The 18430-nt window shown below is 38.8% G+C and overlaps 1 protein-coding gene across 1 annotated transcript in view; it reads right to left on the bottom strand.

Moving 5' to 3' along the window:
- The window catches only part of ARB2A (ARB2 cotranscriptional regulator A), a 662616-nt gene that overhangs the window by 546441 nt on the left and 97745 nt on the right, over nt 1–18430 (bottom strand). The window lies entirely within an intron of this gene.

Below are 18430 nucleotides of genomic sequence, written 5' to 3'. Positions count from 1 at the left end.
TAGCGGAGCTCTCTGCAGAGACATTTTTTGCTGGACTGGAATTCTTCTTATTTTCATCCTACTTCTTCTTCTTCTCTTCATCCTCATCCTCTTCTTCTTCATCCTCATCCTCTTCTTCTTCTTCTTCATCCTCATCCTCTTCTTCTTCTTCCTCATCCTCTTCTTCTTCTTCCTCATCCTCTTCTTCTTCTTCCTCATCCTCCTCTTCTTCTTCCTCATCCTCCTCTTCTTCATCCTCATCCTCCTCTTCTTCATCCTCATCCTCTTCTTCATCCTCATCCTCTTCTTCTTCTTCTACATCCTCATCCTCTTCTTCTTCCTCATCCTCTTCTTCTTCCTCATCCTCTTCTTCTTCTTCTTCTTCTTCATCCTCATCCTCTTCTTCTTCTTCATCCTCATCCTCTTCTTCTTCTTCATCCTCATCCTCTTCTTCTTCTTCATCCTCATCCTCTTCTTCTTCATCCTCATCCTCTTCTTCTTCTTCATCATCCTCTTCTTCATCCTCATCTTCTTCATCCTCATCCTCTTCTTCTTCTTCTTCCTCTTCCTCTTCCTCTTCATCCTCTTCCTCTTTTTCTTCTTTTTGTCTTCCTCTTGCAGGTCACTGCTCATGCGCAGATTTTTTATCGGCAAAAAATCGGCCGATTTGCCCACTAATTGCCGCGAAAATCGGCCGATCGGCAAAATCGGCCGATTTTTTCCAACTTTACAGAAAAAAAAAAACGGCCAAAATACCGAAAAACGGCCGACCAAATAGCCCACTAACGATCCGAAAATCGGCCGATTTTATTTTCGGCCGAAAAATCGGCCGATTTTCGACCCATCTATGGCCTGCATAACAGACCTCCAATGTCTCCATAAAGTGTATCTGTCACCTGCCCATGCTGTCACATAGTGGGCTTGTTTAGCAACCTTGTGATAGCAATAAAGCTGAAAAAAAATTAAAAAGTATAATAAGAAAAGAATTATATCAATTAAATAAACATAATTTCTAAACATTTTAAAGCGCCCCCATCACCTTGGCACATACTCCATAAAAGCATCAGCGTGAGAGCAATAATTCTAGGGACATAATTCAGAGTTAGTGCAAAACTGAATCTGCAAAGGCTTTCAAAAGAATTGCCTATAGAGAATTTTGTGTACCATCATTTTTTGTGTTTTTTGTGATATCATGGGCATGCACTATTTTACAGCATGACATGTTTATTCCATATACTCGATGTGACCACATCTTTTATATTTTACCAAAATATAGTATAGTATAGTATGCTTGCACTAGAATTCATTCTAGGGTATTTTTTCCTAAAAACATGCATTTGATAAATAGTTGCGCAAACGTCACGCATCTTAATTATACTTATTTTTGGTGGGGGAAAGGAGGGGGGAGTGATTTACAGTAATTTCGAGTAAACAATGCAGATTTTAACGTGTGCAAAATAAAGTTAAAAAATTGTCCTGGTTAACAGTTAAGTGGTTAACATGTTAAAGTCTATATGAGATGATTTTAGTGATTGGGTTTACATCCAATGTAATAAACTGATCACTACCTGAGATCATCGAATGTTTCAGAAAAATGCACTCGTACACGCGATGAGAATATTGGATGAATGATCATCTGTTTTTTTTTGCATGCTAGTATCACATTGAAAATTAAAAGGTTACTAAAGTTACGAAAATTCTTGTATGACAGAATACAACTTTGAAAGTGATGTAATGTATTGTAATGTACCGAGCATGCACGGTCTTGATCACTCGGACACATTTCGGATGAATACCGTACTGATTAAACATGTATCATTAGTTCTGGTATAGTATGAGAAAACAAATTGTGTTTTTTCCCTTTGGATAATTTCACATGAATGGTCACGATTGGCTCTTGAAAGCTGTGTACCAACGATCAGATTATCAGACAATCGCTTCAAAAGCAGTATTTATCTTCCGATGTTTTCATTGTGTGTACTATGCATTATCAAAGAGGGAATTAAAGGGGGTGGGGCTTAGCTAAAAAAAATTCAAACAAGTGAAACCAAGAGCAGAGAAGGACACAGAAAAGGCTTTTCTAGAAAATGAAGGTAACAGTTGGCAACTTGCAATGCCTGCTCTAAGGCAAAACTTTTATTTACAAAAGTTTAAAATAGTGACTGGTTTTCTTCGAAAGTTAAAATAGTGACAGGTTTTCTTGTGAAACCAAATCTCACACAGTGACATTGTTGACATTTGAATAGGTAAAACATGCTGGCCTTTGATCTATTTTCAACCCCGCTATTTGACAATTTAACACTATGAAGTAAAAAATTCAAAGAGACGTTTTATGCCAGATTTGAGCCAGAAGCCAGAACAAGTGTTTCCATACTTGTCACTTAATAATAGTTGTACTTTGGTAGTTAAGCTTTAGAAAATTAAAGAGTTTCTAAACCGCGTCTAATTATATGTCCCCAAGTAACTGTAACTCAGTGATGTTTTGATAAAAGATAAGATGGTGTTAAGTGAATTGATCCAAATCACAACAGTCCAATGCTTATTGCTTGCTGTGGATTAGAAAGACAGAAAATCAATAGTGAGCCCAAGATTTATGCCCGCTCCATATATCAGTGTAAAATTTGTAGTAAACAGTTTCATTCTGTCAGGGAAGTACAACCAAAGGTATACTCTTAACAAGAGAGTAGAACTGTAAAAAATTAAGTGAAAATTTTGACAATAATTTAAATGTAAGTCTATACACTCACTGTCCACTTTTTTAGGTATACCTGTTCAACTGCTTGGTAACACAAATTGCTAATCAGTCAATCACATGGCAGCAATTCAATGCATTTAGGCACCTTGACGTGGTGAAGACGACTAACTGAAGTTCAAACCAAGAATCAGAATGGGGAAGGAAAGGGTATTTAAGTGACTTTGAATATGGCATGGTTGTTTGTGGCAGACGGGCTGGTCTGAGTATTTCAAAAATTGCTGATCTACTGGGATTTTCACACACAACCACCTCTAGGGTTTACAGGGTTTACAGAGCATGGTTTGAAAAAGAGAAAATATCCAGTGAGCGGCAGTTGTGTGGACAAAAATGCCTTGTTGATGTCAGAGGAGAATGGGCAGACTGGTTGCTGCGATATTCAGTTGGTAGGGTCAGAATTTGGCATAAACAACATGAAATCATGGATCCATCCTGCTTTGAATCAACGGTTCAGGCTGGTGGTAGTGTAATGGTGTGGGGGATATTTTCCTGGCACTAGCAAGGTGTACCTAATAAAGTGGCCGGTGAGTGTTTATTGCTGTTCTCACACATTTCTCTAACCCTTTCATGAGCAGTGATCATTAAAGCATAGATGGCAATGCCACATTTTGCAACAACAGTAATATCCTACTTTGACCTTGGGGTCTGAGAACTAAGAACATGCACAGGTGCACATTCCTAGCTCTCTACTGCAAACTTTAATTAACAATCCCATGGTATGGGGCAATGTGTATGAGGACTAAAAGTCTATTGTGATCACAAAGGGCACAAAGTGACCAAAACCTTGGCAGAGTTGCTTCTATCTAAAAAAACACATATAAAAAATAAAAAGGACAAAATTAAACTCCAGTATTATAAACACGTACAGGAAGAAAAGGGCAAGATAGCTTTCAAAGAAGAATGCATTTGACACAACCTTGCCATCACAATGGGACTTATCAGTGACCGATAATGTTGCTATTGATTGTGATGCATTGATCACTTTTAATCAATCATGTGGCAAACAAATGAAAATTTTTCCCCAGTGATTTCCCAGAAAAATGAAATACATCAGTGAGCACATCACTGAAGTTAATAAATGTCTATGCCAGGAAGATATGCTTTTGCAGCCCTAGTAAAAGTTATATGTGTTCACCATAGGCAGTCATTGAAACCAAAACTTATTGCTTAAACCGATACTGTGACCTTTCAGCCAGAGTTGAAATAGATGTCCAATTTAAAGATCATTAAACCCATAGAGGCCATTTTAGAGCAGATTATCATTTTTAGTTATGAGTAGCCATCTCTTTAAATCACAGAAACCCTAAATGAGGCTTGTCTCTAAGATTATGCACAGTGACTGGCCTGAAGATGGAGTATCGCAGTACTATTTATTGCAATGCTGACAATAAAACACTAAATAAAGTAATAAAGCTAAAGGGTAATTAGTGAATGAATACACTTGTGGAGACTGCTAGAAAGAAGCATCAAATGACTAAGCTATTAAATCCAACTAAACACCAACCTTCAGTCATTCAGAAAATTAATAAGCCTATTATTCACAGTTTATCCTGGAATATGTCATCAATGAGCAACAATGTGACTGTGCACAGATGTACTGATCAGACGGCAGTAAGTGGAAGTCTAGGGACTTCTTTTCATTGGCTAACAGCAGCCTCAAATACCATAGTATTTTCATCCTTTTCACCTAAAATCAATTCTAAAAGGTGATTCAACAGTTGAAAAATGATTATACCTAAAGAGTATTGCTAATTGGCATGCAATGGGTTCTTTGCTCGGGAGGGATACTACAACATCAATATGTTCAGCAGTACTGTGTAAACACAAAAACCTTCTTGGTGAGCCAAGGGCTGCTCATAAACATTCAACTGTTTGTAACGCCACCCTCAAAAGAGTTGCTTGGTAACTTTGGGTTCTTTGCTCTGCCCCTCAACTCCAAGGAAAACCTCAGTCTTTCTGACACACTTGGTTGAATAAAAATCACTGCAAGCACGAATAAAGTACTTGGGGCTGGAAGGATAGGTTGGAGTCCAGAATGACACCAAGTCCAATCTTTAACAAACTCATGCAGACTCCACCTCCGCAACATCGCCAACATCCGCACGTTCCTAACCCCAGAAACCACTAAACAGCTGATCCACTCCATCATATCACGACTCGACTACTGCAACTCCCTCCTCACTAGCCTGCCCCGCCACAGGCTATCCCCGCTTCAGTCGATCCTGAATACGGCAGCCAGACTCATTCACCTTACCAACCGCTCCATTTCCGCCACCCCCTCTGCCAATCCCTCCACTGGCTTCTGATTGCGCAAACGGATCAAATTCAAAATCCTAACACATGACGTACAAATCTGTCTACCATACTGCCCCAAATTACATCACCGACCTAATATCCAAGTACCACCCAACACACACTCTCCGCTCCTCACAAGACCTCCTTCTCTCTAGTTCCCATGCCCACCTCCAGGATTTCTCCAGGGTGTCACCCATCCTCTGGAACTCCCTGCCCCAATTCATCAGACTATCACCATCTCTCCTTTCCTTTAGGCGCACCCTGAAAACCCACCTCTTCAGGGAAGCCTACCCCACCCCCTGCTAATTTGCCGACCTCCTCCACTCTTTCTATCACTCCATCCCCCACAGCTATCTCCTCCTGTACCACTATCCCCTCCCTCCTAGATTGTAAGCTCGAAAGAGCAGGGCCCTCGAACCCCTCGTGTATCACATTGTATTCACTGAGCGAACTGTTGGCGCTTTATAAATACTGTATAATAATAATAAAGACACACGTGTAAAATACCTGTAACCTAGCTGAGGGTAACTGTCAGTAAATAGACACACACCTGTTTAGTGGCAGATGCTCCTGATCTATTGTTACAGGGTTAGGACCAACGACAAATTGAACATAAATGAGCACACAGCAGGTACATCATTACACAGTCTACTAAACAGAGTATTAACTATGCCAAATTGGCAAAAAACAGGTTTTATAACACAAACTAGGATCAAAAGAGTAAGTAAGTCAGCATTTAACCAATATTAACAGTAGCATAAATTACAATAATACTACTACACTAGGCTAGAGTGCACTCGAAGGGATTGGATAGGATACAACGTCTCTTAAGAGGTACCCTTTTAACCAAATAAAAAGGGGCAAGGCCTCAAGGTAGCAATTGTTAGTGGCAGTCTTTAGTCCTGAGTTCCATTGACATGCACTGAGGCAGTCAATAAGACCTGCAGGCAGTATTATATTTATGGAGTAACTGGAAGGTATTTCTTAATGGCTCAGTCACAAACAGTGGTAGCAAGTAACAGACACAAGGCCCTCTCACCAGACCCAACAACACAGCAGCAGTGGTCTCTTCGATCAGGTATCAGTTCACTCTGGGTTGCCGTGACAACTCTGATAGGTAGCTGCGTCCCTCAGTACTCAGATCACACTCTGTATCCGCTGGCTGTGCTCAGCTGACACAGACTCTCTATCTTAGGTGGAGTTTCCTTGACACGATCCTGTCATATTCAGCTCCTGTCAAACTCTGAGAAGAAACCAAATTGCCTGGGCAGGATATCTAGTTCAATACAGTTTTCTCTTGCTAAGCAAGCAAGGGGGATGTAGTTCCAGTTCCATTATATCTGAATGTGCATTACTGCTAGGGGACTACATATTCCATGATGCTCCTCTCCTTCTTTATGACTGGTCCCTCACTGTTACCAGGAGGGAGGTGGGTGAAAAGAGAACGGGCGGCAGGAATTTACGCAGATCCCAAAGCCTCACTTCTCTCTGGCACGGCCACTCTGGTACTCATTATTTTTCTGGCGCTGACAGGAGAGAGAGTGACAGGAACACAAGAAGCTGCTCTGCCTCTCTCCCTGCAACTCTGTAGCGGGGGGGGGGGAGTTGGTAGAGCGATCCCTGAGCCCATTCTTGTCCGCGCTGTACCCGCTACACATTGTTATGCAAAAAAAAAATATTTTACACATACATTTTATTTATTTTCCTGTGAGCTGTTTATAGGATCCCATGAAAGACATCTGCGCACTTCTGGAGCAGAAAGGAGTGTGGACTGTTGGTATTTTGACCTCCTTGTGATATAGGGGTCATATTACAGGGTAAGGAGTTTGGATATCTTTTCTGGTGGTGGTGGCTGGGTTGGTTTGCTCGCATCTTGGCACAAGAGAATTTGGATTTTTTGTTTTCACAAGCACTTTTGTGGACTTTTTATCATTGAATACAAATATGACTTTTTTTTTTTATACTTTATTTCAAACAAATTGCAGATGGTGTATTGTAGATATAAAAGGGATGTTATCTATGTTTGTGAAGACTGATGATTGCGCTTTACATGTATGGTTTTAGACAATATATTTTACGACCCCAATTCCAAGAAAGTTGGGACGCTTTGTAAAATCTACATAAAAACAGAATATAATGATTTGCAATTCTCATAAACCCATATTTTATTCACAATAGAAAATAAAAAACATATCAAATGTTTAAACTGAGAAAATGTACCATTTTAAGAAAAAATAAGGGAATTTTGAAATTCATAGCAGTGACACGTCTCAAAAAAATTGGGCTAGGGCAACAAAAAGCTGGCAAAGTAAGGGGTACTAACAAGGAAGAGCTGGAAGAACCTTTTGCAACTAATTAGGTCATTTGACAACAGGTCAGTAATATGATTGGTTATAAAAAGGGCATCTTAGAGAGTTAGGGAAGAGAGATTTACTAAAACTGGAGGATCAGCTTCTTGGTTTTATTGCCAAAGCCTAATTGAACAAGCTAAAGTTAGGCGATTGGCTACCATGCACAGCTGCACACGATTCGGAGTTCTCCAGGTTTAGTAAATCCCCTCCAGAGTGTCTCAGAAGTAAAGATGTCCATAGGTTCACAAGTCTATGAAAAGATGCATCTAAAAATGGTCAAACTATGTCAAAGTAATGTTCCTCAATGTAAAATTGCAAAGACTTTAAATACAGTATATCATCATCTATAGAACATAATATCATCAAAAGATCTTGAGAATCTGGAGAAATCCCTGTGGTCAAGGGACAAGGCTGAAATGCAATACTAGATGCCCGTGATCTTCGGACCCTCAGACAGCACTACATTAAAAACAGGAGTGATTCTGTGATAGATATCACTGCATGGGCTCAGCAATACTTCCAAAAATCACTGAACAAAGTTCACTGTATCATCCCAAAATGCAAGTTAAAGCTCTATCATGCAAACATGAAGCCAATGCATCCTCCGGACTAAAAAGGAGAGGAACCTTCCCGCTTTTTATCAGCGCTCAGGTAAAAAGCCTACATCCCTGATGGTATGGGGGTGAATTAGTGTGTATGGAATGGGCAGCCTGCACACAACAATGCTTAAAGATACATCCAGGTTCTAGAGCAGCATATGCTCAGGCAAGAATGGGACACCATTTCTCTCCCAAAACTCCAGCACCTGGTCTCCTCATTTCCCAGAAAAAGAAAAAAAAAAAAAAAGGGGGGGGATGCTACACTATGAATATAATAAAGAATGTAGCGCTACACCCAAAATATATATGCATATTTAAATGGAAAATTAATATATATAAAAAGTGTGAAATCACAAAATCTCATAAAAATATATATATAAATGTGACAGTGATATCAATTAATATTAATTAGTGCCCATAAATCATAAAATCAACACAATGAAATAAATAGCTCAAAACATGTGAAAAAACATTTCCATATATATATGTATAAATCACGCATACACATATATATAATATAATAATAATCACACGTGCCTCTTGTGAAGTGAAATAACCATTAAAATGGTACAAACAACAGTGCTCTCAAAGTCCAATAAATATTGCTGGTGACCAAAGAGAAAACAGTGCTTCCAATAACTACTGTTAGTGACCATAGGTAAAACTCGTGCAGATCTCTGAGTGCATATAAATCTGAGAATCCGACCACCATCTGGATAAGCCTCTCACCTCATCCCTTCGACCCTTGCGGATCAAAGAGCAGTTGTGGATCCCCCTCACGGATCCTCCAAGAAAAATTATCAATCCAAAGGTTGTTCTCTCAAGATCATCCAAGATGGACGCCAGCACATGGAGTAACAAAACCTCAGGGAAAAGGAGTTGCCTTCAGCATTCGTGATACACAGAGGAGGACCCAGAGGTCCAACTGCCAGCCATGCCTGCAGATTGATGCTGCAATACTTTCCTGGAGAAGAGCCAGAGTGGGAATACTTATTTCTGAGAGAACAACCTTTGGATTGATAGTTTTTCTTGGAGGATCCGTGAGGGGGATCCACAACTGCTCTTTGATCCGCAAGGGTCGAAGGGATGAGGTGAGAGGCTTATCCAGATGGTGGTCGGATTCTCAGATTTATATGCACTCAGAGATCTGCACGAGTTTTACCTATGGTCACTAACAGTAGTTATTGGAAGCACTGTTTTCTCTTTGGTCACCAGCAATATTTATTGGACTTTGAGAGCACTGTTGTTTGTACCAATTTAATGGTTATTTCACTTCACAAGAGGCACGTGTGATTATTATTATATTATATATATGTGTATGCGTGATTTATACATATATATATGGAAATGTTTTTTCACATGTTTTGAGCTATTTATTTTATTGTGTTGATTTTATGATTTATGGGCACTAATTAATATTAATTGATATCACTGTCACATTTATATATATATTTTTATGAGATTTTGTGATTTCACACTTTTTATATATATTAATTTTCCATTTAAATGTGCATATATATTTTGGGTGTAGCGCTACATTCTTTATTATATTTATTTATCACAATCACTGGTATATGATTTAATGTTAGCAGCTTCCCCTGGGATTTATATATATTTTTATTTAGTTTAAACACTTGGCAGCGCAGGAGGTTCACACCACTGATGCTACACTATGACCCTGTCCTAACGGTTTGCAGGTTTTTTTGGAATTGGGGTTATACTTTGCCAGCTTTGTGTTGCTCTTTGCAAACTTTTTTGTGATCGCCATTAATTTCAAATAAAAACATTTGATATGTTTTAGATTTTCTATTGTGAATAAAATATTGGTTTATGAGATTAGCAAATTATTGTATTATGTTTTATGTAGATTTTACATAGCGCCCCAACTTTTGTGGACTTGGGGTTGTGCAACTACCCTGTTATATCATTATAGGTGGTGCTGCTGATGAAACAACAATGTCAACAACCAGTGCTAAAGTGGACAGCTCTGTCTTATTGCTGAACTACAGCTGGAAATCGGGCCCAAATACGAACCATAATTCAAAATATAAATTACCTACAGCAATTTAAATGTAAAGATGTAACAGCGTATGCAAATATGTCACCAATATTTCTGAACCGTAATAAATATTACAAAAATACAAGGAATGCATTTTCTTATGCAAACCTTACACAATAAATGCATAGTCTGGCATGCTCAGCAAGCTTATTAATTATGTAAAGGACTGTGGGCATTCCCAGGCATCACTGTTGGCCTTGCAGCAAGTATTCAGCAGGCTGCCAAGTTTTTACTTGGTAGTAAAGCCAGTAAGACGGCATGCCATCAGGTTACCTGCAGCTAAAGACTTCAATGATGTCTTCATGAGCCCATGTTGTCCTACTTCATACTGGGCAGCAGGAAAGACTGCCAAGTATAGGAGGAAACACCCTGTATGCCAACACTTTGCTCCAACAAAGGTCACAATGCTATTCTATTAACTCAAGACAAATCAAGTTAGGAGAGTGCTTACTTGTTCTCTGTATACTCAGTAGGAGCGGGAGGGATACACGTGCAAGCAACCAATGCTTGTAATTACAGTAAAATGTGTTATTTTCTCTTCAGGCTGAAAGCAACATCCTGTTTCTGCAGAGGTGGAGAAATCCTCACATTCAGATCAGTCCTAACCACCAATTAAATCCCCTCGCCTCAAAATGACATTCACAAGCCTACACTGGCATCATGTGTTTAACTCCAAAACTTTACAGTCCTGTTAAGAGCTCAGGATGCACATCATCCCCAATTAACCCTTAGACTACCAGTCTGTCTTAACTGCTAAGTGATTACAGAACAGTTCAGATTAAGATACATAGTAGTCATTATCCCCCATATGGGTAAATAGGCTTTTTTTTATAGAGCAAACCAATTATTCCCAGCAGTTAGAGCTTCCCTACCATGCTTCAGTGTGAATTTAAAAAGAGTAATGCCATGTAACTTAAACTCTACTTAACATATGTTGTAAAATTAACTTTAGTAGGAATAAACGCCTAGAATGCTTCTAATCTAAAACAATTTCATTTTGCAGCACTGAGTATGACAGCCAAAAACCCAGATTAAAAGGATGCTGAAAAAGATCAAACAGTTCATACACACAACAGAAAAATAGAACAGAGGACTTTTTTAGCTATGACGCCTTTTAGGTTGTTGAAAATATATTCCAGTAGGCTGTTGTCCCCACAGTTGTAGATAACATTAGACCTTAGATTGTATGCAACTCTTTTGATAGACATGGTGTCAGTCTAATGTTCCTTACATTTGAAACCAGGAATAGAAAAATGGCAGCCAGAAAGTAAATATTTGCCCTGAGCCACCTTTTGATGTATGAGACCACTGCTTTCCAAAGTGGGCAATACCACCTCCCAAGGGGGGGTGCAGGAATGATCCAGGGGGGCATTAGAAGCTTTGGGTGTAATCGGAGGAAGTGGAAGGAAAATAAGGGAGTGGTGGAAGCATAAAGAAAGTAAAGAAGATAATCACATTGTGAAAAAAATGTTTGTACATGTTTCATCTGTTGTGTAACAGAGTTAAAGCCGTAATGGTTACTTGATTTTCCAAATAAACATGCAAATTATAAACAGTGTTCCAGTCAGCCAACATGTCTTAAAGTCCAATTCTGAGCACAAGAAAAAGTGATCCCGAGTTTTCTTCAGGGGAGAGGAGAAACCCTTATACTTAACCAAACCTCCACTCTCCTGGCAAAACGCTCTCTCCCAAGATCTAGCGGTGGACTGTTCCTGGCATCCTTATATCCAGACCAGGGCTATGGATGCAGCTCTGGGCTTGATGAAATCAGGACTCAAGACCACTAGTGGGGGTAGCAGGAGCCGCAGGGACCAGTCTTTGTGCAGAGAGCAGAGGAGTGAAGGATCAGGTAAGTATATCTTCTTTTGTCAGCCAATCATGGTGATTTAAGAAAGCTGCTGACAAAAATAGCACCGAACATTAATAAATTGATCGCAGCACACCATGTTCATCCTTCTCAATAGGATTATTTTTAATGTTATTTGTGATTTCTATTTAATATTATTAGTTATCCTAATTTTCTGTGTGTAATTCGAATGTTACTATGGATGATTTCTAAAAAAAAAAAAAAGTATCATTTAAGCTTGAAGGTGTCTCACTTACAATACATTTCTTTACTACGCTGTAAGACATGGGTAGAACTATAGATACATACAAGAATGCAAATTTGTCACTGCATTTTTCTGTTTATTTGCTTAAAGAAGGTAGATTTCCAGAGACACCTCATTTTTTTTTCTGAAAAGGGAGCAGTAGGCCAAATAGGTTTGGGAAACTTTATTATAGACAATGAATACATGTCTTAACATTCAATAAATCACTGGGTCACACAACATTTAATTCCTAAAAACAACTTTTTGTAAGTCTTTTCTTCTGACCCCTATGTTGCCAATTGTTTATAGAGAAACAAATCAGAATTGAATAGAAAGATTGAAAGATATATTAATTGAAAAAAGGAATGTAAATTCTGTTAAAGATGTTTTATTTTAATGTTTTCTGTTAAAAATGGCTTTCTGCAAATTATCAATGTGTGTACATGGTTTAAAAACCTTGTTTCTATGTATAGTTTGTTATATTACTATATATGCATTTGGGCATGTATGTTGTATATGAAGGATCTACTTTCTGCTTTGAATCCTAGACAATGGTTGTGCTTTACTGCTTCATCTCACAATGCTAATCTATGAGTTGACTGACTCACTAAAAACATAGAACTCCCTGGATAAAGAAGATCTGATCTCAAGTTTCTAAGCAGGGAGACTTGTAGTGGAATACTATTTGGACTCATTCAAGTATCTAAATTACTAATCTCTGTATAATGCAACAAAAATTGCAAGGCTAAGCATATGTAAACATTTTGAAACCATACAAAAATTACTTTAAAGAGAAGCTATTCCCAGAGTTTTAAATTCAGCAGAACGCGGCAATGTTAGTGCATGCATACCATGAGTTTCCAAATGTAATGATCTCCACATGCCATTTCATTGCAGGGTGAAGGCAGCCTCAGGGCTGTCACTGAAGATTACAAAAAGCTTTGCAGGCAGGCAGCACTGCGGATGTCAGCAACAGACAGCAGAACACCTGTCCTACAAAGAGGTAGGAAAGCTGCTTTGCTTGCTGTCCCTGGTATTACCATTGCTGCTTGCCTTGGTGCTATGTCTGCCCCGCACTCAACATTTTCATGCAGAGACCACACAATGAAAAAAAAATTGTACTACAAAAACTAAGAATTCAAAAATAACCCTTTCATGTTGTTTTAGTAGTAAAACATTTTCTAGTGAACATAAAAGTAGAGGCTAGAGGCAAAACTATTTTTCTTTCCAATTTTGGACAATAACCCCAGTCAGGCTTTTTTGTCTTTTGTGTCCCTTTGGGGAGATTTCACTTCACTTCCTGTCCCATAACCATAAATGAAAGAAAAAACCTCCAAAGTGTGGGAATCGATGGATGTCACCAGGGTCACTAGAACGCGTGTTCTCATTAGAAGGTTTCCCATCTGACCCAAAATTTTTGATTTTTTTCTACTTTAACATAATCTTCTATTTTTACAATAATGGTAAACATAACAAATAGAGAGGACGGGGGCACAGAAAGCAATAAAACTTGACAGGTGTTTTAATCTCTCTCCACTCTGTCCCAAAACTAAGACAAAAAACCTTGCCTTTAGTTATACTTTAAGAATTAGCTATGGGCAAATTAAAAAAAATGATATGCTCCAAGCTGTTGCCAGCATTACAAAAATAATTTGTTTTTCTGAGTCCACCCCAACATATTTTTATTACCTGTTGAACCAGCCAGTAGATCCATTATTTTTCCCCTTCCTGTAATAGAGTGTTACAACACTATTCCTTGTGCAGTGAAAATGTGGCGGTTTCACTACCCTGTGGACATGGAGGTCCTAAATGGACATCTAATTATAAAGAAGAAGTTCACCTTTTGCCCAAAAATAATAAATGCACATTTTTTTGCAGGTAAAAAAAAGTGCATTTATTATTTTTGGCTGCAGCATCCTGTAAAGCATTGCACCATTGAGCAGCAGATTGCTGGTGCCATGCAGGTCTCCTGCAGAACTGTCAGCATATCTGCCTGCCCATATGGAATGTACGAGCAAGCAGATATATTGACAATTCTGCAGGAGATCATCAGCACTTGGGTTATGCAGCAGGACAATGATCCGAAACACACCAGCAAGTCCACCTCTGAAAAACTAAAAAAAATAAAATTAAGTTTTTGGAGTGGCCTAGTCAAAGTCTAGACTTAAAGCCAATTGGGATGCTGCGGAATGACCTTAAACAGGCTATTCATGCTCGAAAGAACCTTCAATGTGGCTAAATTAAAACAAATCTGAAAACAGTGGGCCAAAATTCCTCCACAGCGATGTGAAAGACTCATTGCCAGTTATCTCAAATGCTTGATTGCAGTTGTTGCTGCCAAGGGTGGCACAACCAGTTATTAGGTTTGGGGGCAATTACTTTTTCACATAGGGTCAGGCAAGTTTAGACAGCTTTTTTCTCTTAACAAATGAGATCATCATTTAAAAACTGCATTTTGTATTTACTTGGGTTATCTTTGAATAATATTAAAATTTGTTTGATGATCTCAATCATTCAAGTGTGACAAATATGCAAAAAAATCATGATGAGGCAAATACTTTTTCACAGCACTGTATGTATGTATGTAAATACAGACACACACATGTCACGACCCGCGGCCGCCGCCACCAACAGGCGACAATCGCACAGCCGCGACTAACAGTAATACGTCACGCCCACGGCGTCAGACCCCAGACCTTCTCACCAAACTCGTGACCGAAGGGCCGGCCGATCCAAAACCGCGGTGTGACGCGCGTAACAAGGCCCCACCCAGCTGCACCCTACACAGCGATTGCCCAGCTAATGGACTACAATCGGTGCCTGCAGCCTGAATGCGCTTGTTACTGGGTCGGATTAGTTACGCAACTAACCCTCTACTGCCACCACCACTTTTGTCGGAGACTGGGAAACTCCCGTTATCGAATATACACTATAATGATTGAAATATTGATCTATATAGCACGGCCCGCGGACCTACTATACAGAAATATAACCACAGTAGCGTCTCTTCAAAGGCAGGGATTCGTGAATTGCAAGTAAGCGCTTAGAAACAGTTTAACACTTTCAGAAAGAAAGATTTATTTCTAACGGTCAAACAGATGCAAAATAAATAGTTACAAAGATGTCACAAGAATATATATATATGTATATAAAGACACAGCAAACATAGAATAGCGAGGAAATTACAGGGTAAGTTACTTGCCTTGCCTGGTTTTAGCAAATTCAAGATGCAGAGCAGAAAGGTTCTTTGATCTCCCCTTGTTACGATGTTGCTGGGAGATCCCTCTGTGTCTGTGTCACACTTTTCACTCTCTTAAAAGGTCCCTCTCGGGAAGGAAGGGGGGCTCTGACTTGGGAGTGGTCATTGGGAAACTCTAAACTAACTACAACTCATCCCCCATGATATGAAACATACAGTTCACCTGAGGAATGTGCAGTTCTCTTATCTTGATATAGATGGGGGAGGAAGTCCACTTTACAACCTTTATGACTGCTGGACGCAGGATGTCTTAACCTGGTTGACCCCCACACCATCTGCCAGAAGATAACGTTTGCCTCACAGGAATGCAGGCGGGATGTGAGGATTCCAGGAAGACCTCAAATAGACAGACAGAACATGAAAAACAGAGTGTAAAGGGGGACTCCGCTCCAACAAGGATGAGCAAGTTTGCCACAACACACACTACATAATTAAAAAAAAATATAAAAAAGCAAATATTTAGTGCAACAGCCAGTCAACCAGTTTTTCCAGAAGGAGAACTCAGCATTACTAACCTACATATTTCCTACTACATGTATACTTTAATACTTTGACCCCTTATGATTAAGTCGATGACGAAACGCGTCAAGGGATAGTGACGTCAAGACGTTTTACCGAAACCGGAAGTTGACTGGTGGCCATTTTGGAGAAGGGAAAAGATCGTGGAGGCACACCTGGACGTTTCCCTGGATGGCTGTGAGATTCCTTTCATTCCCTAACATGCGATTTTAAAAGCTTTACAATGTGAGCAGCTTAAATAAAAGTACACTTTGTATATTTGATTGGCGGTATCACACTATGTTCTATATGTTTTCTTGGAGACACTGAATATAGAGTATCTGAGGAGTTCAGAGAGTGTCGTGATAACTGGAGAGATCTGAGGAAAGGTCCATGAGAGTTCCTTGAGTGTTTGAAGCATACTTTTTTGGGATGGTTGGTAAGGGTACCCTTACTATAAATAGAAGTGTGCACTAAAAAAATTTTTTTGCTTTGGTTTTGATGTGGCACTGATGAGTGTTATATACACTTATTTTTCACTGATTCACGTTTTTTTCACGTTTTTCACCATTTTTCACGAATATTCACTATATTAATTATATGATGTTTTTTAAAATATTTTTACTTATTTATAAAAGGTAATGCACTATATGAATTTTCTTTTTTTGAGGTGGATAAATTTTTTGGACACCGTTGGAAGAATTGTTTGGATTTTTCTCTGGTGGACTGTAAAGAAATTTTAGTGGACTTTATTTTGTAGTGGACTTTATAAAATATATTTTATTTTTCATTTAAGGTGAATAGTGAATGGATGGTGTAGAGATTATATTGCACAGTTATTACGTTATAGGATGAATTTGTAAAAACACTTTCACTTGATTTTGTACACCTTCAGGGGAGGGTGTTGATTGTGTTGTAGGGTAACTATTATATTTGGAGGTGGTTATTTTATAAATACTTTAAAAGTAAAACATTTGACAGGCATACCTGTGATCTTCCAAAATTTACAACCCACAGGGGTGAGAATAGGGGCATCCTGGGTATCCTCATGGCAATATGTACATTAACTAAATGGGCACTACAACATTACAGGCCATATGGAGAGATACTAATATGCACGAGCAACTATAGAAAAGTTTGTAAAGATTATCAGAAGATGATATTTCAATTGAAACTGCTGTAGTGAAAAGTGATATTTTTCAACACACATTGAAAACAATACATAATAACTATGAATAGTCATCCAGGGAACAGTGAGTGAATAATTGATAATGTGAATAATGATTTCTTTAAAAATTCACAAGAAAAGCTGGGAAAGAGTATCCCATAAGCAATCTTCTGCCTCTAAAAATGTAAAAGGAGATCATTAATTTCATTTATAAAATAAAATATTCACGTTACCAATCATCACCAGGCACAGAACTTAAGCAGAATAAACATATTTAAGGACTCAAATGGATTTCTCAGCATGATGCTCACAGTTACATCCCAAATTGCAGACTGAAGGCCCACCATCCCTGAAAGCAGAGCCAATGTTCTTCCTCATTCCTCCAAAGTCTCTACAACCTTCAGCTCTGCCATAGCTGCTCTTATATGCCATCATACTGTATATTATGTAGGCCTTATGAGTTCTCAGTAGCCAAAAGTTCAACCAGGCTCTCTTTGCTGAACTTACAAAAGGGGAAAAAAAAGTTTCCAGTGCTGGTCAGGAGGTAATGAATTAATCACAACACCTTCTAGTGCTCAGCATGCCTACGTACAGAAATGGCCTTGTAAAGACTCCCAATTGTGTATTGTTTGTTCTGTATGCATGGTTTACACCAAAGAGTACTCATAAATGAAAGTGATGAATCAAAAGCAATTTTAAAACACCACACATCAGCTTCTGTTTAAATACTGGGGGGTGGGGGGGCACAGAGTTTTAGATAGGCCACGTCAGACTGCAGTTCTGGACACTACAACAGCCAGAGAACATAGAAAAATCTGCTGTCATACCACTCAAGAAAAAAGTGCCATGTTATTGCAAGATGCAAACAAACCCAACTGGAATGAGGCATCCCAATTTGTTCCCAATAGAATATATTTGGGATGGGACCAACAAAGCTATTATAGCAAAACAAAGCATGATAGAATAACCAGGTGACCTGTAATCTAGAATAAAATTCAGCAAAAACCCATCTTCTTGAATTATAGCCTAACCAAATATATGAATCGCCTGGCAGAAACAGGAGTATTCACAGTCTTATTTTTGCAGTTATGCTTTACATTAAAGTAACCCTGAGCTGACAGGGTCATGTTAAGTTGAGGAACTTCTCTACAAAAGATTTTAGTAGTGGTTTCAAGCTTATGATGGGTACAAGACAGAAATGTAAGAATGGTACTCTTACACAGCTAACGTTGGGAAAACCAAGATTGTTCCATACACAGTAAGGCTGTTGATTCTACTAACATTCAGGATTTAAAGGGAAGAGAACGTCTACTGAACTTCATTATCCTGTTCTTTGAATTAGTACATACAGTATCTCACAGAAGTGATTACACCCCTCAC

This window comes from Staurois parvus, unplaced genomic scaffold, assembly GCF_062004578.1.
Source record: "Staurois parvus isolate SC_StPar_1 unplaced genomic scaffold, SC_StPar_1.0 ptg000218l, whole genome shotgun sequence".
Classification (NCBI taxonomy): Eukaryota; Metazoa; Chordata; class Amphibia; order Anura; family Ranidae; genus Staurois; species Staurois parvus.
This window is presented reverse-complemented; position numbering and strand designations above follow the sequence as displayed.